Raw genomic sequence first — 14709 nt, forward strand, 5'->3', positions numbered from 1 at the left:
TTTTTTTTTTTGAGACAGAGTCTTGCTCTGCCACCCATGCCAGAGTGCAGTGGCACAATCTCGGCTCACTGCAACCTCTGCTTCCTGGGTTCAAGCAAGTCTCCTGCCTCAGCCTCCTGAGTAGCTGGGATTACAGGCACACGCCACTATGCCCAGCTAATTTTTATATTTTTTTTAGTGGAGACGGGGTCTCACCATGTTGGCCAGGCTGGTCTTGAACTCCTGATCTTGTGATCCACCCACCTCCGCCTCTCAAAGAGCTGGGATTACAGGCATGAGCCACTGTGCCTGGCCAACTCTTGCTTGTTCTATGTATAGCATTTGAATACAGTGAATTTAAGGGTATAAATTAGAGGATATTGAATCGTAAGTTTATCCTGGTAGGTCAGCTTGAGTAAAATAAGTAAGTTAGGGAAAGGCTGGAAGTCTGTTCTTTCCAAATGCGGAGGATTGCAAACAGGTTGCTGGGAGATTTTGAAAGGTCCGGGTTTGCATGTACAAAAGGGCCACTGCAACTATGAGGCAGTTGAGATTTTGGAATTGTGCACAATTTATAACCCCCATAATGTGCGGCCCCACAAAGGATTGCTTTCATTATTTGTGTCTTATTCAAGTCAGGAAACAAGCCAGTGATCATCCTGAGACTAAGCTTAACTGTAAAATTCTCCTACATTGTGGAAATGCATTGTACGATATAACTTAACAAACAGATTGAATTAACAAACTATTCTTTCTCTTCAGAACTGGTTTCAAAATAAAAGAGCCAGACTACCACCTAGAGAGAGACATACAATGTTTGCTGCCGGGAAACTGCATGATTCCTTTGCCAAAGGCCACCCATTTACAAGAATCCAGGGAAACCAGGTGGAATCTCCCAATGATGACCCTGAGCAGAACTTCTTGTGCCCAGGAAGTTCTACTGGTGGAACTGGCCACTCTTCCGTGGAGACACAGGGGATTCCCAATTAACATGATGGCGCAAATAACTCTGTAGCCTTATGAATTAAAAGGAAACTAAGCTGTGATTTAGAGTATCCAGGTGACACAGATAATGGCCCTTCTCAATGTAGATCGGCATTATTTCCTCATCCTTCTGCATCTCCTCCTCAGTATTCTGAAATGGACAAGCCTGAGATGGGGAAAAGCCAGCATGCAAGGCCCTCCCCTTTGCACTGTGTTCGTGGTATATGCAGGGATACAGGCAGCTTAAAAAGAAAGAAAAGGCTTGATCTGTGTAATTGTGTGAGTGTTCTGGGACATACTGTTTATAAAAAATCAAGTTATTGGCCGGGCGCGGTGGCTCAAGCCTGTAATCCCAGCACTTTGGGAGGCCGAGGCGGGTGGATCACGAGGTCAGGAGATCGAGACTATCCTGGCTAACACGGTGAAACCCCGTCTCTACTAAAAATACAAAAAACTAGCCTGGCGTGGTGGCGGGCGCCTGTAGTCTCAGCTACTCGGGAGGCTGAGGCGGGAGAATGGCATGAACCCGGGAGGCGGAGCTTGCAGTGAGCCGAGATCACGCCACTGCACTCCAGCCTGGGAGACACAGCGAGACTCCGTCTCAAAAAAAAAAAAAAATCAAGTTATTGAATAGTTTGATAATATGATAATCATGAAAATAAAGGATAAAGCAGCAAGTAATGATTATTCTTCCATATATATATCCAGTCACATATGGAAAAAATACAAAAACATGAACAGGGTTTACATTCACTAAATTACTAAGAGTTACTTTTGGATAATGAAGAAAAATTTTTTTCTTTAATGTTATGAAACATACCTTGTAAATGTGAATAAAAATTCTAGAACTTTGATTTGTCAGGTTTCATATATACCTAATTACCTCAGCTATCAAAGATGGCAGTATTTCTATACAATCCTATTCCTTCATCTTTTTTACTTTACTGCATTAGCTGAAAACTGCCAGTAACACTCTATATGGAATCAGAACAATGAGAGATGGCGTCATTGTCTGAATTTCCTAAATTCGACGTGATCTTTAGCTTATATTAATAAATTTCTGCCAGAAGAGCCCCTTTGGTTCCTAGTGCAGCTTTGTATCTCCCCTTTGTATAGGTTTTGAGTTAAGTGCTTTTTTCAGTGATTGCTAGAATCATGACTTTTTTCCTGTCATGTGATTTCAGTGGATTTTTTTCTATTAAAGAATATAAGGCCAGGCCTGGTGGCTCACTCCTGTATTCCCAGCATTTTGAGAGGTCAAGGGGGGTGAATCACTTGAGGTCAGGAGTTTGAGACCAGCCTGGCCAACATGGTGAAACCTCATCTCTACTGAAAATAATACAAAAATTAGCTGGGCATGGTGGTGGGCACCTGTAGTCCCAGCTTCTCGGGCGGTTGAGGCAGGAGAATGGCGTGAACCTAAGAACATAAGACTCCATCTCAATAAAAGAATATAAGAAAAATCCACTGAAATCACATGACCTGAAAAAATTCTTGGAAAAACCCACTGTAACATGATATATCCTTCTAATGTATTGCTGGGTTAGGGTTGCTCATATTTTGATTAAAATTTTTATATCTGTGTTTCTGAATGAGATTTTGCACATACTGTCTTTAGGGGTTTGGGCCATGTTAGCTTTATTTTACTTATTTATTTATTTATTTTGAGACAGAGTCTTGCTCTGTTGCCCAGGCTGGAGTGCAGTGGTGCAATCTTGGCTCACGGCAACCTCCAGCTCTTGTATTCAAGCGATTCTCATGCCTCAGCCTCCCGAGTAGCTGGGATTACAGGCTCCCGCCACCAGGCCTGGCTAACTTTTGTATTTTTAGCAGAGATGGGGTTTCGCCATGTTGGCCAGGCTGATCTTGAACTCCTGGCCTCAGGTGATCCACCTGCCTTGGCCTCCCAAACTGTTGGGATTAGAGGCATGAACCAGCACGCCCGGCCCCATGTTAGCTTTAGTATGAATCAGTTATGGTACCCTCTCTTTATTTACCCTGTCTATACACTATACTTTAGAGAATACTAATTTTTAAAATCTTGTGGAAAATGACATTTATTCCTTTATTAAACATTTGGTTGAATTTTCCAGGCTGGTCTGACATTTTCTTGATGGGAAGATTTTTGAGTACTGATTCCATAGTTTAAATGATTATAAATCACAATAGTTTATTTTTGCACGAGTCGTTTTGGGAACTTAAATTTTAACAAGAATATGCCTATTTCATGAAGATTTTCAAATTTACTGCCATAAAGCCGTTTGAAATATCCTCATAATACTCATTCCTAGAGTACATGTAGTAGTGTACTATTTTAATGTTTTTATTTGCACCTTTTGCTTTATTCTTTGTTAGATTGCTAGAGGTTTCTCTTTTCAGAGAATCAGTGTTTGAAACTGATGCTCAGGTAGTATGGAGGTCATAAAATTTCTTCATGGGCAGTCACTCTGCAGGCCAAACAATGGTGCTGACAGCAGGGCTTCTGCTGGGGTGGGGTCCCAGGTAGGGGCACCCAGAGGAGGCTTGTGGCTCAGTCTTGAGCAATAGATCTTGCCCCATCCTGGTAGGGCTCTGTCAAGTGATATCTGCATACTCCCGGGAAGCCCTGGATGCTGTGCAACTCACTCCTCTCCTCTCTCTGCCTCAACCTGCAACAAGAAGCATCCAAGCAAAACTGGAGGCGGTTTGGCAGCCAGAGTGTGATTGAGGGGATGGAGTCTAGGGGTTTTGGAGACTCTCTGCAATGACATCTATGCCCAAGGGGAAGGATCCCACGGACCTGAGAACTGGGGACCAGAAGTGTCCAGGACTGGATCACAGTTCTACGTCACGTCCAGACATAGAACTGGACCCTATAGTTATCAGGCACATGGAGGAAGCCTTAGGAGAAAGAAGTGTAATTACCCCATGGGGTCTTCCTGCCCATGGCTCAGACAAAATCAATTCACTGAGATCACAGCATTGCGGTAAAGAGTTGAATTTTGTGAACCTAGCCACACCGCACAGGAGATAAGACTATTACTCAAATCAATCTCTCCAAAGGGTCAGAGGTTAGGGGTTTTTCAAAGATAGTTTGGTGGGCAGGGGGCTAGGGGTATGGGTGCTGCTGATTAGGGATGGAATCATAGGAGTGTGGGAAAATGGTCCTCCTGGGCTGAGTCTGCTTCTGGGTAGGGGCCACAGGACTGGATGTGTTACGGGTCCAGGTAGGCCCATTCAATTGTTAGAAATGCAAAAGCCTGAAAAAACATCTCAAAAAGCCAATTTTTTTTTTTTTTTTTAAGATGGAGTTTCACTCTTGTTGCCCAGGCTGGATTACAGTGGCACAGTCTTGGCTCACTGCAACCTCCATCTCCCGGGTTCAAGCAATACTCCTGCCTCAGCCTCCCGAGTAGCTGGGGTTACAGGCATGTACCACCATGCCCGGCTGATTTTGTACTTTTAGAAGAGATGGGGTTTCTCCATGTTGCTCAGGCTGGTCTGGAACTCCTGACCTCAGGTGATCTGCCTGCCTCGGCCTCCCAAAGTGCTGGGATTACAGGTGTGAGCCACTGTGCCTGGACAAACACTCAGCCTGTTTTAAAAAGGCCAATTTTAAAAAACAACTATAGGGCCGGGCACAGTGGCTCAAGCCTGTAATCCCAGCACTTTCGAAGGCCGAGGTGGGTGGATCACGAAGTCAGGAGTTCGAGACCAGCCTGGCCAATATGGTGAATCCCTGTCTCTACTAAAAATACAAAAATTAGCCAGACGTGGTGGCACGTGCCTATAGTCCCAGCTACTCGGGAGGCTGAGGAAGGAGAATTGCTTGAACCTGGGAGGTGGAGGTTGCAGTGAGCTGAGTGCACTTCACTCTGGTCTGGGCGACAGAGCGAAACTCCATCTCAAAATAACAATAATAATAAAATAATCAAATCAAAAAACCCATAAACTACGTTTCTCCCAAAGTCAGCAGCTTGGTCTATGTCCAGTAACGACCGGGGATAGCTTGGAGGTTAAAAACAAGATGGAGTCAATTATGTCGGACTAAAATTACTGTTATAATTTTGCAAAGGTGGTTTCAGAAGGTGGCACTGTCTTTGGAGCCAATAATGGGGAGGTAGTGCCTAGAGGCAGAATTGGGATTGGCTTGTCATTACTTGAGATTGTATTTTAGCTCTGGAGAGAAAGGTCTGAGCCTGGTTCTGGTGGGAATGTTGGGCTTCATTCCCTGGCAGGGGCAATTGGGACTTTGTGCAAGTTGGGAGTGTGAAATGAAGCTCTAAAGACGACCCCAAGCTCTCCAGAGGAGATGCACCTCTTGTGGATGAAAGAGACACACAGATTAAGATGATGGGAGCCAAGTGGCCGTGGTGGGGTGAGGGAAGAGCAGTCATGCATTCCTCTTTCCAGGAGAGGGCAGCTCCAGACAAACACAACGTTTGCACCTCTGAGCTAAGATGGCTCCTGAAACCAGAGCCGAGACACATGGCTGGAAATCTCCTGCCAGCTGCCTGAAAGGGGCACCCTACAGAGACCACTGGCTTTGGGCTTAGAAACTACCCAACTGAGATGCAGTTATTTTCAACCAGTCGGGTCTGAACCAGTTTCAATCTTTCATTTGCATGTACAGACCATGTTGAGGTCTAGGGCAGGACCTTTCCCTAATGAAGCCAGGACCTCTTTTTGTCATATGGAGCTCAATTTTTGTCTTACACTGGAGCCTGTGTCTCCCCGATCCATAGATTTTTTATTTATTTATTTTTATAGAAAATAAGGCCTTTAGGCCGGGCACAGTGGGTCATGCCTGTAATCCCAGCACTTTGGAAGGCTAAGGCAGGCAGATCACTTGAGCTAGATAATTCGAGACCAGTCTGGACAACATGGCAAAACCCCATTTCTACAAAAAATATAAAAATTAGCCTGGTTCAGTGGTCCATGCCTATAATCTCAGCTGCTCAGGAGGCTGAGGCTGGAGAATTGCTTGAGCTCAGGAGCAGAGGTTGCAGTGAACCAAGAACATGCTGCTGCACTCCAGCCTAGGTGACGGTGTGAGACCTGGTCTCAAAAAAAGGAAAAAAAAAAAAAAGCCTTTTTCTTTTTCTTTCACAGACCTCATGGTCTCTTGCTAAGAGGAGTGGATAATTTGTGTTTGGTCTCAAACAAAGGCCTTTGTACCCCACACAGAGTATTGAGGGCTCACAGTGTAGTCCCTCCACTCTCCAACCAGCTCCGGCTGCAAACCAAGGTTGGAGAGAAATAGGAGGGTGGCAGGTGGCAGTCCAGGCGCAGTGGGGAGCCTGCTGTGGGGATTTAGATAGTTTGGATAGTCCCTGGTCATCTCATGGTGTCTCCTTAAAGGAACTAGCCTGCCCCTCTGCAGCCTCCCCTGTCCACGTGGTGTCCAGGTATGCAGAGCTTTCAGGTGAATAAAATATTCACTTTCTTGAAAAGTGGGTTATAGTTCTTAGCTCAGATATGATGTGGCCAAAAGAAATTCCTATAGGAAATTTCACTGGTGTTTCTATCAACTTACAGTGTTCCATCTGGATCTTAGCTCTTCTGTCACTTCATGCTCTTGGTAACCCATCACAATAGTTGAAATGTCAGCTGTAGATGTGTTGATGTCCTCAAGAACAGGAGAAGCCACTTTGGGAGGCCGAGTGGGCGAATCATTTGAGGTCAGGAGTTTGAGACCAGCCTGACCAACATGGTGAAACCCCGTCTCTACTAAAAATACCCAAAAAATTAGCTGGACGTGGTGGCCTGTGCCTGTAATCCCAGCTACTTGGTAGGCTGAAGCAGGAGGATTGCTTGAACCTGGGAAGTGTAGGTTGCAGTGAGCCGAGGTCATGCCACTGCACTCCAGCCTGGGCAACAGAGCAAGACTCAGTCTCAAAAAAAAAATAGGAGAGGCTGAGTCTCATGGAGGAATATCTGCCTATTTGCATGTCCATTCTATAATTTTTTAAAAAGTCGAGTTGAGTTTTATAAATACCTAGACTCATAGGGGGAAGAAAAAGAAACAATTATGGTTTCTACAAAAGTTTATTTCTTTGTGCATTATATCCCATAGTCAAAATCTAATTGCAAAATCAAACACTTTACTCTGAAAAGATTAAGTACAATTGTGAAATTCTTACCGAGGTGTAATTGACAAAAATGGTGCTGTGATTTGTTTTTCCTCTCTGAAATCCATGCTGAAACTTAATCTGCAAAGTAACAGTATTAAGAGGTGGGTCCTTTAAGAGATAATTGGATCATGAAGTCTCTGCCTTCATGATTGTATTAATCCATTCCTAAATGAGTGAGTTAACGGCTGAGTAGGAATAATAGGGAGTGAATTATCACGAGACTGGTACTGTTATAAAAGCCTGGTTGGCTCTCTCTCCTGCAAACCTCTCCTCTCTCCTTGTGATGCTGTCCACCATGTTACGATGCAGTATGAGGCCCTTACCAGAAGCCAACCAGCTGCAGCCCGTGGACTGTGGACTTCCCAGCCTCCAGCACTGTAAGAAATAAATTTCATTACATGGATGTATTACATGATGAAAAAAAAAAAAAAGGTCGGTTGCAGTGGCTCATGCCTATAATTACTGCAGCCCTGACTCTCAGCCTCACATGGTCTTCTCACTTCAGCCTCCTGAGTAGCTGGGACTACAGGTGCCCACCACCACACCAGCTAGTTGTTCTATTTTTTGTAGAGATGGGGTCTTGCTGTGTTGCCAGGGCTGGTCTCAAACTCCTGGGCTCAAGGGATCCTCCCTCCTCAACTTCCCAAAGTGCTGGGATTATAGGTATGAGACACCATGCCCCAACAGATAAACTTTAAGTAGTGATTTGGCATATAATAGGGACATTCCCCTTGATTCTTTTTTTTTTTTTTTTGAGATGGAGTCTTGCTCTGTTGCCCAGGCTGGAGTGCAGTGGCACAATCTCTGCTCATTGCAAGCTCTGCCTTCTGGGTTCACGCCATTCTCCTGCCTCAGCCTCCCGAGTAGCTGGGACTACAGGCACCCGCCACCATGCCGGGCTATTTTTTTTGTATTTTTAGTAGAGATGGGATTTCACTGTGTTAGCCAAGATGGTCTGGATCTCCTGACCTTGTGATCCACCTGCCTCGGCCTCCCAAAGTGCTGGGATTACAGGCATGAGCTGCTGCGCCCGGCCATTCCCTTGATTCTAAAAGGACCTCTGAACCAATTGGGAAACATCTTTATTTAATCCGGATCATATATATATTTATAATTTTTTATATATAAATATATATATTTATATAATTATATGTACATATTATTTATATATATAAATATACATTTATTATATTTATGTTTATATTTAAAATATATATACTTCTATACTACATTTATATATATTTATATAAAAATGTGTATATATTTTTCTGAGATGGAGTCTTGCTCTGTCTCCCAGGTTAGACTGCAGTGGTACGATTTTGGCTCACTGCAACTTCCACCTCCTGGGTTCCAGCAATTCTCCTGCCTCAGCCTCCCGAGTAGCTGGGATTACATTATATATATATCTATACACACACACACCATAATATATAATATATACATATATATAGTATATATATAACATATATATTATATAGTATATAGTATATGTAGAACTCCTAGGTTCAACCAATCTGCTGCCTTGGCCTGCTAAAGTCTTGGGATCACAGCCATGAGCTACTGCGCCCAGCCTGTGTCTTTATTTATTTAGTTCAATTGTGTCTCCTTCTGTTTCTGCACATCATGTGAGCACCTGAGCAAACATCTCCCCATGATCTTGGATGTTATAATGAATCGTGTCTTACTGGTGTACCTCTTTAGGCTTAGAGCCTGAGAGAATGACAAGCGTCTTAGAATATTTCATTTAAAAAATAAATTTTGTGCTCTTCTAATGTTCCAGGAATTTTACTTCTGTTGAAAAAAGGGCCATAAGATGCAATTATAATAAATGTATTTCTGGGAATGTAGAGAAATACTTTAAAAGCCTCAGTTCCAGATCCGGCGCATCGTTGACGTCATTGTTGCCGGACCGCTTTCTAGGAGACTGGAGTCGAAGGCCGTGAGTCAGCCATAATGGCAGCTGAGGAAATTAATGAGGACTATCCAGTAGAAATTCACGAATATTTGTCAGCGTTTGGGAATTCCATTGATGCTGTGGATGAGATGCTGAAGAACATGATGTCTGTTTCTAGAAATGAGTTGTTGCAGAAGTTGGACCCACTTGAACAAGCAAAAGTGGATTTGATTTCTGCGTACACATTAAATTCAATGTTTTGGGTTTATCTGGCAACTCAAGGAGTGAATCCTAAGGAACATCCAGTAAAGCAGGAATTGGAAAGAATCAGAGTATATATGAACAGAGTCAAGGAAATGACAGACAAGAAAAAGGCAGGCAACCTGGACAGAGGTGCAGCTTCAAGATTTGTAAAAAATGCCCTCTGGGAACCAAAACCTAAAAATGCATCAAAAGTTGCCAATAAAGGAAAAAGTAAAAGTTAACTTTTTGTTTTTTATGTACACATATTCAAAAAGTACATCTTTTTTTCCCCACAAAATAATTCTGTGGTAGTGCAAGGTTTAAATGTAGTCCTTATTGAATTAATATGTAATTATTATGAATTAATATGTTTTAACATTGTGATATATTTTATATTTAAAATTTACCATGTCTTTTGATGAGACTCTTATTTCTTTATATAGGTCAGTCTTGCAAGTACCATTTTCTAAGCAACTGTGAAATTTAAGTGAAATGTTCTTTGTAAATATTTGTACTATTTTAAATGAAATAACACACTTATACCATCCACAGACACATATAAAATTCTCAATAAAGGCCAATTAATGTAGTTGATTGCACGTAGCTCCAGATACAGTTATTCCCCAATTCATTGTCTATTTCTTCTTTCTCTTAATTATTTTGAGCTTATCAGTTGTAGCAAAAGCACACACTTTTTCCTCTGTAGTAGTGTAGACAACATAAATGATCTCTTGGTAGAAGTTTGAATCCAGTCATTGCTTTATTTTATTTTGTTTTTTTATTTTAGATACAGAGTTTCATGTGCAGGTTAGTTATATGGATATATTGTGTGGTGCTGAGGTTTGGGCTTTTATTGATCCTGTCACTCAAAAGTGAACCTAGTATCCTATAGATAGTTTTTCAACCCTTCCCCGCTCCCTTCTTCCTCCTCTTTTGGAGTCCCCAGTGTCTTTTGTTCTCATCTTTATGTCTGTGTGTACCCATTGTTTAACTCTGAGTTATAAGTGAAAACGTGCAATACTTGGTTTTCTTTTTTTGCATTAATTTGCTTAGAATAATGGTTTCTAGCTGCATCCATGTTGCTGCTGCAAAGTCTATGATTTCATTCCTTTTATGGCTGTGTAGTATTCCATGGTGTATATATACCACATTTTCTTTGTCCAGTACACCACTGATGGGTACCTAGGTTGGTTTCATGTCTTTACTATTGTGAATAGTGCTGTGATAAGCATTCAAATGCAGGTGTCTTTTTGGTAGAATGATTTATTTTCCTTTGTACATATATCTAGTAGTGGGATTGCTGGGTTAAATGGTAATTCTATTTTTAGTTTTCTCGTTTGTTTGAGACCGAGTTTCGCTCTTGTTGCCCAGGCTGGAGTGCAATGGCGCCATCTCGGCTCACTGCAACCTCCGCCTCTTGGGTTCAAGCAATTCTCCTGCTTCAGCCTCCTGAGTAGCTGGGATTACAGGCGTGCACCACCACGCCCAGCAAATTTTGTATTTTTAGTAGAGATGGGGTTTCTCCATGTTGGTCAGGCTGGTGTCGAACTTCTGACCTCAGGTGATCCGCCCACCTCAGCCTCCCAAAGTGCTGGGATTGCAGGGATGAGCCCCCACACCTGGCTGGAGCAGCCTCTTTCATCACAGGCTTACTGGGTCCCAGGTGGAAGTGCTCCTGCCTCATCTGCAACAGTGCAGTGGGGAGGGGATGGGAGAGGCAAGAGATGACACCCTCTCCACATCCATTCCCAGGCTCTTATTGTGACTCCTTCAGTGAGTAGTGCTGCGGCCATGTTTCTTTTCTTCCAAAGGGGGCTTTGGTGGGCTGCACTCCCCCAACCTTGAGTGGACTGCACTGAGGGTATATGACACCAAGGGATCTGCAACTCCCCAGTGACCTCTCTCTGGTCCCCTGTGCTTGCTGGAGTCAAGTGGTATGTCTTCAGGCAGTTAGGCAATGCAGTGGCACCAGTGGTGTACGACTGTTATGGTACCTGTGGCCTGGGGTTTTCGGTCCTGCAGGTGGCCATGAGGCCTGCCCAGCTCATGCTCTCCTGACCTGGTGCGTCTCTTCTGGCATCCACACTGGCAGCAGGCCCAACTGGCTAGGCTTGCTCTAAGCTGTCTGCATCCAGGTTGCTGAGCCATTCCAGGTATTCTCAGCCATGAGACCCCATGGGGGAGAAGCCTTGGCTATCAGGCCCTGCCCTTCCCGGTCCAGTCTTGCAAGGGGGGGGCACTCAGCTCCCATGCTGGCACATGGACCTGCACAACACTCTTCTCTGTGCAGTGCAGTGGAGGTGTGCTGTGGGCATCCTTCTGTGAGGCTGGCCAGGTGGGCAGTCTTGGGAGGTGCTGGGAGGCAGTGGGAGTGAGGTGGTAGGGGGAGTGTGGTTCAGATGCACCTCGGTCCCATGCTCAGTGCAAGACAAAGCGTCTTCGGAAATCAGCGTTTATGGTTGTGTTTTGCTACCATGGCACAGCACAGCGAAGCCTGGGCTTTGCCCAGATTCAAGCTGTGCCTCTGCTTGTTCTCCAGGCGGCTCTCCCTGGAAGTCCAAGTGTTTATGGGGATCATGGGAGCTCCTGTAGCTAGGATCACAGGGGTCCATGCAGGGAACATGATGCCTGAAGTTCTTTCATCACCAGCTCCTTAGATCTGGTCCAGGTCCAGGAACTGTTCCTGGCACCCAGCAACTCCGAGTAGGCTGTGAGCTTCCTTCCTCTAAAACCATGGTGTTTGCGTGGCCTCTCCATTGACCCTTGGTGTTTTCTCAAGAGATGTTTGAAATGTGAAGGCTTCCTCAATACTTTGGTTCCTCTTCGCGGAAGAAGCACCCTCCAGTGGCTTGTAGTTGTCCGTGTTGCCTCTTTTTGCTTTAAACCAATGGTGTGATGGCCATAACCCGGGTTTGAGTATATATATATATATATATATGGTTGTTGTTAGGATGTGGGCCTCTAATTTTTTTTTTTAATTTCCTTATTTAAAATGAGAAAAAAATATCTGTAGGTTTACCTTACCTTTCTTTTCCATTTCCTTCGCCCTCTTAAGCAAAGTATTTCTTTCTGAACTCATTTCTTTCTTCATATACCCTATGTATAATATGTACCCTATGTACAGTACCAGCTAAGAGCAGGTGAGTCATGATAGTGATATTCTGCTTTCATTATTTTCCTCACTTCTGCCTTCCAGGTATTCACAACTGACATAGATTTACCAAAAATTTACAGTGGTATAAGATTGTCTGCCGGCCGGGCGCGGTGGCTCAAGCCTGTAATCCCAGCACTTTGGGAGGCCGAGACGGGCGGATCACGAGGTCAGGAGATCGAGACCACCCTGGCTAACACAATGAAACCCCGTCTCCACTAAAAATACAAAAAAATTAGCCGGGCGTGGTGGCGGCGCCTGTAGTCCCAGCTACTCGGGAGGCTGAGGCAGGAGAATGGCGTGAACCCGGGAGGCGGAGCTTGCAGTGAGCCGAGATCGCGCCACTGCACTCCAGCCTGGGCGACAGAGCGAGACTCCGCCTCAAAAAAAAAAAAAAAAAAAAAAAAAAGATTGTCTGCCATCTTTCTTTTTTACTTTCTTTTATTTTTTTGGTTGAGACGGAGTCTCTGTTGTCCAGCCTGGAGTGCAGTGGTTCTACCTTGGCTCACTGCGACCTCCACCTCCCAGGTTCAAGTGATTCTCTGCCTCAGCCTCCTGAGTAGTCGGAACTACAGGCATGTGCCACCACACCAGGCTAATTTTTGTATTTTTAGTAGAGATGGGTTTTGTCATGTTGGCTAGGCTGGTCTCAAACTCCTGATCTCAAGTGATTTACCCACCTCGGCCTCCCAAACTGTTGGAATTACAGGCATGAGCCACTGTGCCCAGCCCGTCTGCCATCTTTCTAGGATTCTAGGAGAGAGGCCATGTATCACCCATGGCCTATCTCCAGGGACAAATCTACCCATACAAGGTTTCGTATTATGTCATTTTACCAAAATAAGCAATGGGATGATTATATCTGTCATGCGAGTCCGTGTGAAGAGACCACCAAACAGGCTTTGTGTGAGCAATAAAGCTTTTTAATCACCTGGGTGCAGGCAGGCTGAGTCCGAAAAGAGAGTCAGCGAAGGGAGATAAGGGTGGGGCCGTTTTATAGGATTTGGGTAGGTAAAGGAAAATTATAGTGAAAGGGGGGTTGTTCTCTGGTGGGCAGGAGTGGGAGTCACAAGGTGCTCGGTGGGGGAGCTTTTTGAGCCAGGATGAGCCAGGAAAAGGACTTTCACAAGGTAATGTCATCACTTAAGGCAAGGACCGGCCATTTTCACTTCTTCTGTGGTGGAGTGTCATCAGTTAAGGCGGAGCAGGGCATTTTCACTTCTTTTGTGATTCTTCAGTTACTTCAGGCCATCTGAGCATATCCGTGCAAGTCACAGGGGATTCAATGGCTTAGCTTGGGCTCAGAGGCCTGACAGTATCCATCAGCGTATCAACCAAGAAAAAGAACTAGTATATATTTAGAGATGTGTTGCAAGGAACTGGCTTATGTGATTGTGGACGATCACTTGAGAAAGTCCAAAGTCCATAGGAAAGGTTGGGCGAGAGCTGATGCTGTTGTTCACAGGCAGAATTTTTTTTATGGAAGACTCAGTTCTGCTTTGAAGGCCTTTTTTTCCAACTGATTATTTCAATAAAGTTTATTAGAAACCCAGAATCAATTCAGAAAACTCATCTATAATATTCTTTGTTATACAGCCACTAACAGTACCAATATCTGTCAGTCAAAATTCGACCAGAGAAACAGAATCAGTTTTCAAGGAAATTGACTTACACAATTGTGGGGACTGACTAGGCAGGAAGGAAATTTGTAGGGAAAGGTGAGCTGACACTCTCAGGCAGGAGCTAAAGTTGTTCTCCAGTCCCATCCACATTATATTGAATAATCTGTTTTAGGTAAAGCCAATTGATTTTATATATTAATCACACGTGCAAAATGCATTTATAGCAACACCTGCATTCATGTTTGATTGGTAAACAGCAGAGCTTAGACTAGCTAACTTCACACATGGCCAGACCACCACATTGATGATGGAATAAAATATATTTCAGGAAAAGCTGAGGAAAACGTGAAAAGTACAAAGGAAGGCAAGACTCTCCTTTTTTTTTTTTTTTTTTTTTTTTTTTTTTTTTGAGAAAGTGTCTCGCTTGCTCTGCCGCCCGGGCTGGAGTGCAGTGGCGGGATCTCAGCTCACTGCAAGCTCCACCTCCCGGGTTCACGCCATTATCCTGCCTCAGCCTCCCCAGCAGCTGGGATTACAGGCACACGCCGCCACGCCCGGCTTATTTTTGTATTTTTAGTAGAGACGGGGTTTCAGTGTGTTAGCCAGGATGATCCACCCGCTTTGGCCTCCCAAAGTGCTGGGATTACAGGCGTGAGCCACCGTGCCCGACTTCCTTTTGTTAAATAACATGGCCAAGCCAAAATAATTAAGAGATAAAAGAAC

The 14709-nt window shown here is 44.2% G+C and overlaps 1 non-coding gene across 1 annotated transcript; it reads left to right on the forward strand.

Moving 5' to 3' along the window:
• The first annotated feature begins 9029 nt into the window (after positions 1 to 9029).
• LOC102132039 (nuclear nucleic acid-binding protein C1D) lies at positions 9030 to 9495 on the forward strand. The gene has a single exon (XR_006700882.3). It is a non-coding gene; the product is annotated as a nuclear nucleic acid-binding protein C1D (transcript).
• The last annotated feature ends 5214 nt before the right edge of the window (positions 9496 to 14709 follow it).

The sequence above is a fragment of the Macaca fascicularis genome, chromosome 9 (assembly GCF_037993035.2).
Source record: "Macaca fascicularis isolate 582-1 chromosome 9, T2T-MFA8v1.1".
NCBI lineage: Eukaryota > Metazoa > Chordata > Mammalia > Primates > Cercopithecidae > Macaca > Macaca fascicularis.